At 54.7% G+C, this 10,024-nt stretch overlaps 1 long non-coding RNA gene across 1 annotated transcript; it reads right to left on the bottom strand.

Annotated features, from left to right (window-relative positions):
* Positions 1-2,553: 2,553 nt before the first annotated feature.
* Positions 2,554-9,001, bottom strand: LOC141980991 (uncharacterized). Its single transcript, XR_012637636.1, has 3 exons — positions 8,344-9,001; positions 3,963-4,088; positions 2,554-3,785 (listed from the first exon to the last, which is right to left on the bottom strand). It is a non-coding gene; the product is annotated as an uncharacterized LOC141980991 (long non-coding RNA).
* Between the last annotated feature and the right edge of the window lie 1,023 nt (positions 9,002-10,024).

Here is a 10,024-nt window from a genome sequence, read left to right as displayed (position 1 = left end):
ACCCGGTGTGCTACACCCAATAATCACAACGGGGTGGAGAAGCAGAAAAGTTTATTTGAAGCTTCAAATAGGTACAGGGAGATTTGAATCTCAAATCCTGTACCCAGAGCAGGAAGTTACACAGGCTTTTATACATCCTTTTTCCCAGCATACTTATCCAATAGCAAGCTGCCCCAAGTATCCATATAGCCAGCCAATCCAGTTCCCAGCTAGTTCCCTGGTTCTCTGTATCATTTGTTAGACTATACATAAAGCTGCTTTATTCAGCATCGTTCTTCCATATCTGCCCTGTTTGGCCTTGCTTAGTTTCAGGCAGTCTGACTCTGCAGCATATTGTTGCAGATTCTCAGCAGAACTGCTGTGTGTGCCTCCAGGCGGGGGGGCCAAGGACACTTGGGCCTAGAACGCAGAGCTGCTGCGAGTGCCTCCAGGCGGGAGGGGGGGCCGAGGACACCTGGGCCTAGTGCGAGGGGGCTTCATCGACACTCGTGGTCTTCCATCCCCTCGAGTTACCTAGTGGCCATGCCCCAGTGTCCCCAACACCAGGATGCTCAGCGCCAAGCTACGACATCCTGGCAAGCCCATTGCTAGCAGGCCCCGGTGCCACCCAGCTGGGCTCTGTTAGCAGGCATGGGCCCTGGAGGATAAAGCCACTGCAGCCACCCCATCCTCCACCCACGGGACACACCAGGATAGCTGCTGGTGTGTATTCACCTCCCCACCCCCCTCCAGCCCACGGCTGCTCTCCTGGCAGCCCCTTCCCTGTGCTCCTCCCCCTGTCTGCAGGCAGCCTGGCTCCAGAGGGGCCCGGCTGGGGTTCGCAGGCCCTTGGGGAACAGGGTCTGGCTGAATTCAACCATTCATGGATGCAAAGGCCAGAACAGAACCCGAGGACTGGAAGGGCCCTTGAGAGATGATCTAGGCCAGTCCCCTGCACCCACAGCGAGGCGGGCGCTCTGCTGGATGAGGAGCTGGATGAGGCCTGGTCTCACCCTCATGGGGCAGATGGGGCCCTGTGCCCAGCTCTAGCCCTTGCCAGAGCATGGCATGGGGGCAAGGCATCTTGCTCCTTGTGCCTCCAGCTCCTCTCCCCTGCAGTGACCCAACCCCACTCCCCCTTCCCTACCTCTCTCCTGCAGCTGCTGTCACCCCGTGAGGCTTTCATAGAATATCAGGGTTGGAAGGGACCCCAGAAGGTCATCTAGTCCAACCCCCTGCTCGAAGCAGGACCAATTCCCAGTTAAATCATCCCAGCCAAATCATCCCAGCCAGGGCTTTGTCAAGCCTGACCTTAAAAACCTCTAAGGAAGGAGATTCTACCACCTCCCTAGGTAACGCATTCCAGTGTTTCACCACCCTCTTAGTGAAAAAGTTTTTCCTAATATCCAATCTAAACCTCCCCCATTGCAACTTGAGACCATTACTCCTCGTTCTGTCATCTGCTACCATTGAGAACAGTCTAGAGCCATCCTCTTTGGAACCCCCTTTCAGGTAGTTGAAAGCAGCTATCAAATCCCCCCTCATTCTTCTCTTCTGCAGACTAAACAATCCCAGCTCCCTCAGCCTCTCTTCATAAGTCATGTGCTCTAGACCCCTAATCATTTTTGTTGCCCTTCGCTGGACTCTCTCCAATTTATCCACATCCTTCTTGTAGTGTGGGGCCCAAAACTGGACACAGTACTCCAGATGAGGCCTCACCAATGTCAAATAGAGGGGAACGATCACATCCCTCGATCTGCTGGCAATGCTCCTACTTATACATCCCAAAATGCCATTGGCCTTCTTGGCAACAAGGGCACACTGTTGACTCATATCCAACTTCTCGTCCACTGTAACCCCTAGGTCCTTTTCTGCAGAACTGCTGCTGAGCCATTCGGTCCCTAGTCTGTAGCGGTGCATTGGATTCTTCCATCCTAAGTGTAGGACCCTGCACTTATCCTTATTGAACCTCATCAGATTTCTTTTGGCCCAATCCTCCAATTTGTCTAGGTCCTTTTGTATCCTATCCCTCCCCTCCAGCGTATCTACCACTCCTCCCAGTTTAGTATCATCCGCAAATTTGCTGAGAGTGCAATCCACACCATCCTCCAGATCATTTATGAAGATATTGAACAAAACCGGCCCCAGGACCGACCCCTGGGGCACTCCACTTGACACCGGCTGCCAACTAGACATGGAGCCATTGATCACTACCCGTTGAGCCCAACAATCTAGCCAGCTTTCTACCCACCTTATAGTGCATTCATCCAGCCCATACTTCCTTAACTTGCTGACAAGAATACTGTGGGAGACTGTGTCAAAAGCTTTGCTAAAGTCAAGAAACAATACATCCACTGCTTTCCCTTCATCCACAGAACCAGTAATCTCATCATAAAAGGCGATTAGATTAGTCAGGCATGACCTTCCCTTGGTGAATCCATGCTGACTGTTCCTGATCACTTTCCTCTCATGTAAGTGCTTCAGGATTGATTCTTTGAGGACCTGCTCCATGATTTTTCCAGGGACTGAGGTGAGGCTGACTGGCCTGTAGTTCCCAGGATCCTCCTTCTTCCCTTTTTTAAAGATTGGCACTACATTAGCCTTTTTCCAGTCATCCGGGACTTCCCCCGTTCGCCACGAGTTTTCAAAGATAATGGCCAAGGGCTCTGCAATCACAGCCGCCAATTCCTTCAGCACTCTCGGATGCAACTCGTCCGGCCCCATGGACTTGTGCACGTCCAGCTTTTCTAAATAGTCCCTAACCACCTCTATCTCCACAGAGGGCTGGCCATCTCTTCCCCATTTTGTGATGCCCAGCGCAGCAGTCTGGGAGCTGACCTTGTTAGTGAAAACAGAGGCAAAAAAAGCATCGAGTACATTAGCTTTTTCCACATCCTCTGTCACTAGGTTGCCTCCCTCATTCAGTAAGGGGCTTTGGGGGCAACCTGGGGACTCTACTCCCTGCCCGCTCTGCATGCAGCCCCCCATGGACTCAGTGGCTGAGGAAGGGCCCTGGCAGAGCGGAGGGTCCCCCTCGGGGACCTGAGAATGTATATGCTGGTTTGTACTTTACAGACTCTCTTGGATCCAGACTCCCTCTGCCAGGGTCCTTTTCGAGTGAGGCAGGGTGGACACTTGCTCGAGGCCACAAAGGGAGGCAGGGGCAGGCACAGAACCCAGGTGTCCTGGCTCTCAGTGGCAGGACTCCTACCCCAGCAGCCACCAGGCTCCCCACTGGTTATTTCAGCTCAAGCAAGAAGACAGATCTGTTGTACCAGGGTGGTTTATTAAGGACAGGGAGCCCCTCCTCAGGCCCCTTGTCCCAGGTAAGGTGGGCATGGGGTCCACCTTGCTGAAGGAGACTCCCCCCATAACACCACCTCACGCAGACAGGCTGAGGAGGGGAGGGGAGTCCCCTCTAACCCAGCTGCAGGGTTGGGGAAGAGCAGTATCTGTGGCCCTGCCACAAGAACGAGCAGAGGGAGATGACGGCAGAGGACTCTTGCTTCATCCCTCGGAGGCCGCATTCTTTCCCAGTCTCGGGGGCGGAAGGTTTACCTCCCTGTGCCCCAGGGGCAGGAATCCCCATCAGGTTGCATGTAGCTGATGAGTGGGGTGTAGGCTAGGAAGTGGGGGGCAAAGACGATGAGCAGGGGCGCAGGTTCCTAGGTGGGACTCCCTCCTGCTAGGAGAAGGTCTAGGTAGGCCCCAGCGACCAGATCCTCCTCCTGGACCCCCAGCTCCTCCATCAGCCTCCGGGCCACCCGCTCGCCGTCCTCGGGGCTCTGCTGCTCACTCAGCACCACCTGCAGAGGACACACAGGGCTCGGGTCAGAGCAGGGTGGCAGGGAAAGCCCCTGGAGGGAGAGTAGCACTCCACCCCAGAGACAGCTGCATTCCGATAGCAGGCGAGGTGACGCCTTCACAGCCTGTGGGGTGAAATGCAGGATCCAGTGCCTGGCCTGGCCCTCACTGTCGCTCACCTCCAGCTCCAGGAAATCACCCAGCCCTTCCACACGGTCCAAGTGCACGCGGGTCTGTCCCACCATGTAGAGACGACGCTCCTTCTTCACCACGCCCTGCACTCCAAGCGCCTCTGACAACACAGCCTGCAGAGACATCAGGGCCGGGACAGCTCAGCCAGCTGCCCCCTCCCCCCAGTTCTCTCTCCCCCGGTCCATGAACTGATGTCCCTATGACACTGCCTGGGGCCACCACAGGCTCAGCACGAAGGGACTGGCCCCTGGCCATCCCTCCGACCTACCAAGGAGCGTTGGACTCATCTGTTGGTCCAACGGGCCATGGCCAGGGCCCTCGGGGTTTTCCCTGCAGCACTGTGATCCCAGGCAGGGCTGGCAGGAATCCATCTCCTCTGTGATCTGGAGCATCCCAGCAGATGTGCGGCAGCTCTTACCACGGGATTGGCTGCGTGGACAGGGGCAGCCAGAGTTACGGGGAGGGACTCTTACCACCAGACCCAATGGTCCAGTGGGAGGGTCTGTCCAGCACCATGCCTGCAAAGGGAAATGGTGTCCCACTGATCTACTACAATTCTCCGGACATCTCAGTGAAGTGGGGGGCGAAGCAGCACTGGCTGACATAACTGGGTTAGATTCCCAAAAGCCTTTGACAAGATCCCTCCAAAGAGGCTCATTATGTGGTGGGAAGCAAAGCTACTGTCACGGATCAGAACTGGCCCAGAGAGAGAGAAACAAAGAGCAGTGTGAAACAGGCCATTTTCATCCTGTCAGAAGATGGGAAGAGGGGCCTCACGGGTCTGTACTAGGTTCCATGTTTATTTATTACCAATCTGGAAAGGGAGTGAGCAACGAGGTGGCAAAGTTTGCAGAGGACACAACATTCGGGACCAGAGAGGACTGTGAAAAACCAAATCCAAGCAAGCCATGGAAAGGGCAACACTGTGGTTGATGAAATTCAGCGTCAGTAAGTGCAAAGTAATGCACATTGGAGGGGAAATTTAAACCACTCACATACCTTACAGGAATCTAATTCAACTGTACCAGCTCAAGCAAGGGGCCTAAGCATCAGTGTAGACAGTTCAATAGAGACCTCTGCTCAATCCGTGGTCAAAAAAGCACACAAGCTGTGGGGATGCACTTGGCTTGGGATGGAAAGGGAGACGGAGTTCAGTCTGGTGCCTGCCTATAAATCAGGAGTGCAGCCTCATCTGGATACTGCATGCAGGACGCGTCTGCCCAGATGACACAGAAAGGACCATAGCGATCATCTAGTGTGAGCTCCTGTATAACACAGGCCATGGAACTTCCCCACATAATTCCTGTTTGAACTAGAGCAGATCTGTTAGAAAACATCTAATCACAGCAATGTAGGGCTGGAAAGGACCTCGAGAGGCCATCTTGTCCAGCCCCCCGCACCAAGGCAAGACCAAGTGACCCTAGAGCCCCCTGACAGGCGTTTGTTCAGCTTGTTCTTAAAACCCTCCAGTGACGGAATCCACAACCTCCCTTGGGAGCCTGTTCCGGAGCTTCACTGCCCTGAGAGTCAGAGAGTTTCTGCTAATATCTGACCTAACTCTCCCTTGCTGCACATTAAGCCCATTGCTGCTTGTCCTGCCTTCAGCAGACATGGAGACAATTGATCATCGTCCTCTTTATACCAGCACTTGACATTTTTGTAGGCTGTCCTCAGGTCCCCCCTCAGTCTCTTTTCTCAGGACTAAACACCCCCAGTTTGTTTGACCTTTCCCCATGGCTCAGGTTCTCTAAACCTTTCATCATTTCTGTTGTTCTCCTCTGGACTCTCTCCAGTTGGTCCCCATCTTTCCTAAAGAGCGGCGCCCAGCCCTGGACACCGTATCCGGCTGAGGCCTCCCCAGTGCCAAGCAGAGCGGGACAGTTACCTCCTGTGACTGACGTTCCACACTCCTGTTAATACGGCCCCGGATGACATTATCCCTCTTCGCAACCGCATCACATTGTTGACTTGTATTCAATCTGTGATCCACTAGAACCCCCAGCTCCTTGGCAGCAGTGCTGACACCTACCCATCATTCCCCATTTTGTGGCTGAACATTTGATTTTTCCTTCCTGAGCGTAGTGCTTTGCACTTGTCTTTACTGAATTTCCTCCTGGTAATTTCAGACCAGTTCTCCAACTTTTCAAGGTCATTTTGAATTCTAATCCAGCCCTCCAAAATGTTAGCAACCTCTGCCAGGTTGATGTCATCTCCAAATTTTATAAGCATCCATCTTATTATTCAAGTCATTTATGAAGATATTGAACAGTACTGAACCCAGAATAGACAATCTTGATTTAAAAACTGCCAGTGATGGAGAATCCACTACCACCTTTGGTAAACTGTTCCAGTGGTTAATGACCCTCACTGTTAAAAAGCTATGCCTCATTCCCAGTCTTTGTCTAGCTTCAACTTCTAGCCACTCGATCATGTCAGAGCTTTTTCTTCTAGACTGAAGAGCCCATAAGCCCCACGTATGTAATTTACAGACTGTGATCAAGTTACCCCTTAACCTTCTCTTTATTACGATAAACACCTGTCAGGAATTGGGGCCTGCATCAGCTCCGATCTCCAGGCAACCGAATGAGCACAGCTGGCCTGACGGGCAGGAAGCGTCAGCAGACTAGCTCTCTAGCCCAGCAGCAGTTCAGTGACTGCTCAAAGATTCACCCATGACTGTGATAGCCCCTATGATTGCTGGTTCACAGCACTGCCTCACTCCCGGTAACCTGTCTCTGAACCTGGGCTCTGACATCTGACCCCCGACTCTGGCTCTAATCATCAGGCCTCACTGCCCATATCCAGGTCTCTGAGTCTATCACTCTAAGGCAGGTTTTCTAATCCTTTAATCATTCTCGTGGCTCTTCTCTGAACCCTCTCCAATGATCAACATCCTTCTTGAAGCGTGGGCACCAGAACAGGATTCCAGCAGCGGTTGCACCAGTGCCAAATATAGAGGTAAAATAACCGCTCTGCTCCTGCTTGAGATTCCCCTGGTTATGCACCCCAGAATCCCACTAGCTCTTCTGGATCCTGCATTGCACTGGAACCCCATGTTGAGCAGATTTTCCACCACGATCCTAAATCCCTGCTTCCCAGGACAGAGTCCCCCATCCTGTAAGCGTGGCCTGCGTTGTTTGTTCCGAGATGTACACGCTTACATTTAGCTGTATTAAAATGCATACTGCTTGCTTGTGCCCAGTTTACCAAGCAATCCAGACTGGTTTCAGTGACCTGTCCTCTTCATTATTGATCACCGCCCAATTTTTGTGTCATCTGCAATCTCTATCAGCAATGATTTTACGTTTTCTTCCAGGTCACTGATAAAAATGTTAAATAGCATAAGGCCAACAACCGATCCCTGCAGGACCCCACCAGAAACAGTCCCACTCAATGAGCCCTCATTTACAATTACACATTGAGACCTGTCAGCCAGTTTTTAATCCATTTCATGTTACTGGGCATTGCAGAACTAGAGGGGTTCACAGAAGAGAGACAAGGATGATCAAGGACTTCAACAAACCCTCACATGAAGCGAGATTGAACAGATTGGGATTGTTACCTGGGAGAAGGGACATGGTTAAAAAAAAAAAAGGTCTCGAGAAGGGAGATTGTGAGTTTCCGTTCTCCGTCTCAGCACAAGAACAAGGGGATAAGCACTGAAACTGGAAGATGGCAAATTCAAAATGGACAAAAAGAAATACTTTTCCTGCCACACAAATACAACACATGTAACTAGATTGTGGAACTCACGGCCACTGGAAGTTGGTGAGGCCAAGAGCTTCGCAAAAGTCAAAGAAGGATTGGACACTGATATGGGTAACAAGACTGTCCACTTAGAATAGTTAATGCCACAAACAATTCCGGATCAGACACTGAACATCCTATTTCAGGGCTTTAGTCAAACTAATGATTAGAGAGCAGGGTTAGATTTAATGTGAGGGCAAATTATCCCACATCTGCTACTGCAAGGTTCTTAGCCCTAGTCTACATTTCAACAGTTCACACAGGTATGGCACTCCCACCCGAGTGCCACAGCTAGGCTAACAGCTAAATCGACAGAAGAATTCTTCCATCGACTTAGTTGCTGTCACTTGGAGAGGTGGCCTACAGCAGGGGACTAACCCTTCCGTCACTCTAGTCTGTGTCTGTGCGTGGCTGTGGTGCTGTGGCCATGCTGCTGTAGTGTTCCTAGTGTAGACATGGCCTTACTCCTTCCTTTGCGGGGTCTGGCACTGGCCACTGTTAGAAACAAACACTGGACCAGAGAAGCCTGGGGGCTTCTCCAGTCTGCTCAGACCGATGTTCCTGGGAGAAGGGCTGTGTGCACCTGTGTGCAGACAATCTCAGGCGGGGAAAGGCTCTTACCACCAGGCCTGCAGGGTCGGCTGTGGGGGAGATGGAGTAATGAGAAAGTTTGGGACCTTCAGAGTCAGGACGCTCATAAAATATCAGCTGCCCCTGGCCATCCTGAAAAGGAAACGGAGAAGGGCATCAGCGCCAGAGGTGGCTGCCCGGTTCCCTGGCCCGCAGGCCAACAACCCACAAACTCGAGCGAGTTCAGGAGAGGCCCAGAAACGCTCTGGGGACGGAGGGAGCGACTAAGGAAGAGACGAAAGGCAGATCTGTCTGTTTGGCTCAGACATGCTGGTGGGGACCCAAGAACACCCCTGCAGTTATACAAGGGCGTGAGCCCCATCGAGCGAGCTCCAGGCCGTGTCACCAGTGGAATCGGCAGGGCAGGGCCAGAGGGTTGAGTCTGTAGGAAATGGGTCTACATTAGCAGAGGTTTGCTAGTAAGTTCCTGGTTGTACAGGTGTAGCGCCCTTGGCAAACCCCGCTCCTAGTGCGGCCCAGCATACACCGGCACACGAGCGCCGCCCGCTTCCCGCCGCAAAACAAGCTAGGGAGAGAGAAGGCCCTTGATGTCAGGATAACTGCAGCAGGGCTTGGGCCGATACAAAGACGCCCTCACCTCCCCGGGGCATTACTGCGCTGGCTCAAGTGTGCAGCACCCAGCCAGCCCCACACTCCGCACGCCCTGCAGAACGGGACAGCAGGGACCGGGGATGCATGGGAAAGGAGCTGCCAACCCCCTGGGATGGGACAGCACGGGCCGGGAGAGGCTGTTCTCCCTGCGGGATGTGCCGAGCAGAACCCGTAGCCTGCAGAGCCAGCCCCGGGGCTGGGGATTGGGATGCAGGAGGGGGCAGGCTCAGGGCTGGGGGGCAGGCTCTGGGAGGGAGTTGGGGGGCAGGAGGGGACAGGCTCAGGGCTAGGGGTGGGGCTCTGGGAGGGAGTTGGGGGGCAGGAGGAGGCAGAGCTGGGGGTGGGCCTCTGGGAGGGAGTTGGGGGGCAGGAGGGAGGTGGGGGTCGGGGTCGGGCTCTGGGAGGGAGCTGGAGGGCAGGAAGGGGCAGGCTGGGGCTCTGGGAGGGAGTTGGGGGGCAGGGCTGGGGGTGGGGCTGGGGGTGGGGCTCTGGGAGGGAGTTGGGGGGCAGGGCTGGGGGTGGGGCTCTGGGAGGGAGTTGGGGGGCAGGTTCAGGGCTGGGGTGGGGCTCTGGGAGGGAGTTGGGAGGCAGGAGGGGGCAGGCTGGGGTGGGGCTCTGGGAGGGAGTTGGGGGACAGGAGGGGGCATGGCTCTGGGAGGGAGTTGGGGGACAGGAGGGAGGTGGGGGTCAGGCTCTGGGAGGGAGTGGGGGGGCAGGAGGGGGCAGGGCTCTGGGAGGGAGTTGGGCAGGAGGGGGCAGGGCTAGGGGTGGGCCTCTGGGAGGGAGTTGGGGGACAGGACTGGGGGTGGGGCTCTGGGAGGGAGTTGGGGGCAGGAGGGGGAAGGGCTCTGGGAGGGAGTTGGGGGGCAGGAGGGAGGTGGGGGTCGGGCTCTGGGAGGGAGTTGGGGGGCAGGAGGGGGCAGGGCTGGGGGTGGGGCTCTGGGAGGGAGTTGGGGGGCAGAAGGGGGCAGGCTGGGAGTGGGGCTCTGGGAGGGAGTTGGGGGGCAGGAGGGGGCGGGCCTCTGGGAGGGAGTTGGGGGACAGGAGGGGGCGGGCCTCT

This window comes from Natator depressus, chromosome 1, assembly GCF_965152275.1.
Source record: "Natator depressus isolate rNatDep1 chromosome 1, rNatDep2.hap1, whole genome shotgun sequence".
NCBI classification, from domain to species: Eukaryota; Metazoa; Chordata; order Testudines; family Cheloniidae; genus Natator; species Natator depressus.
This window is presented reverse-complemented; position numbering and strand designations above follow the sequence as displayed.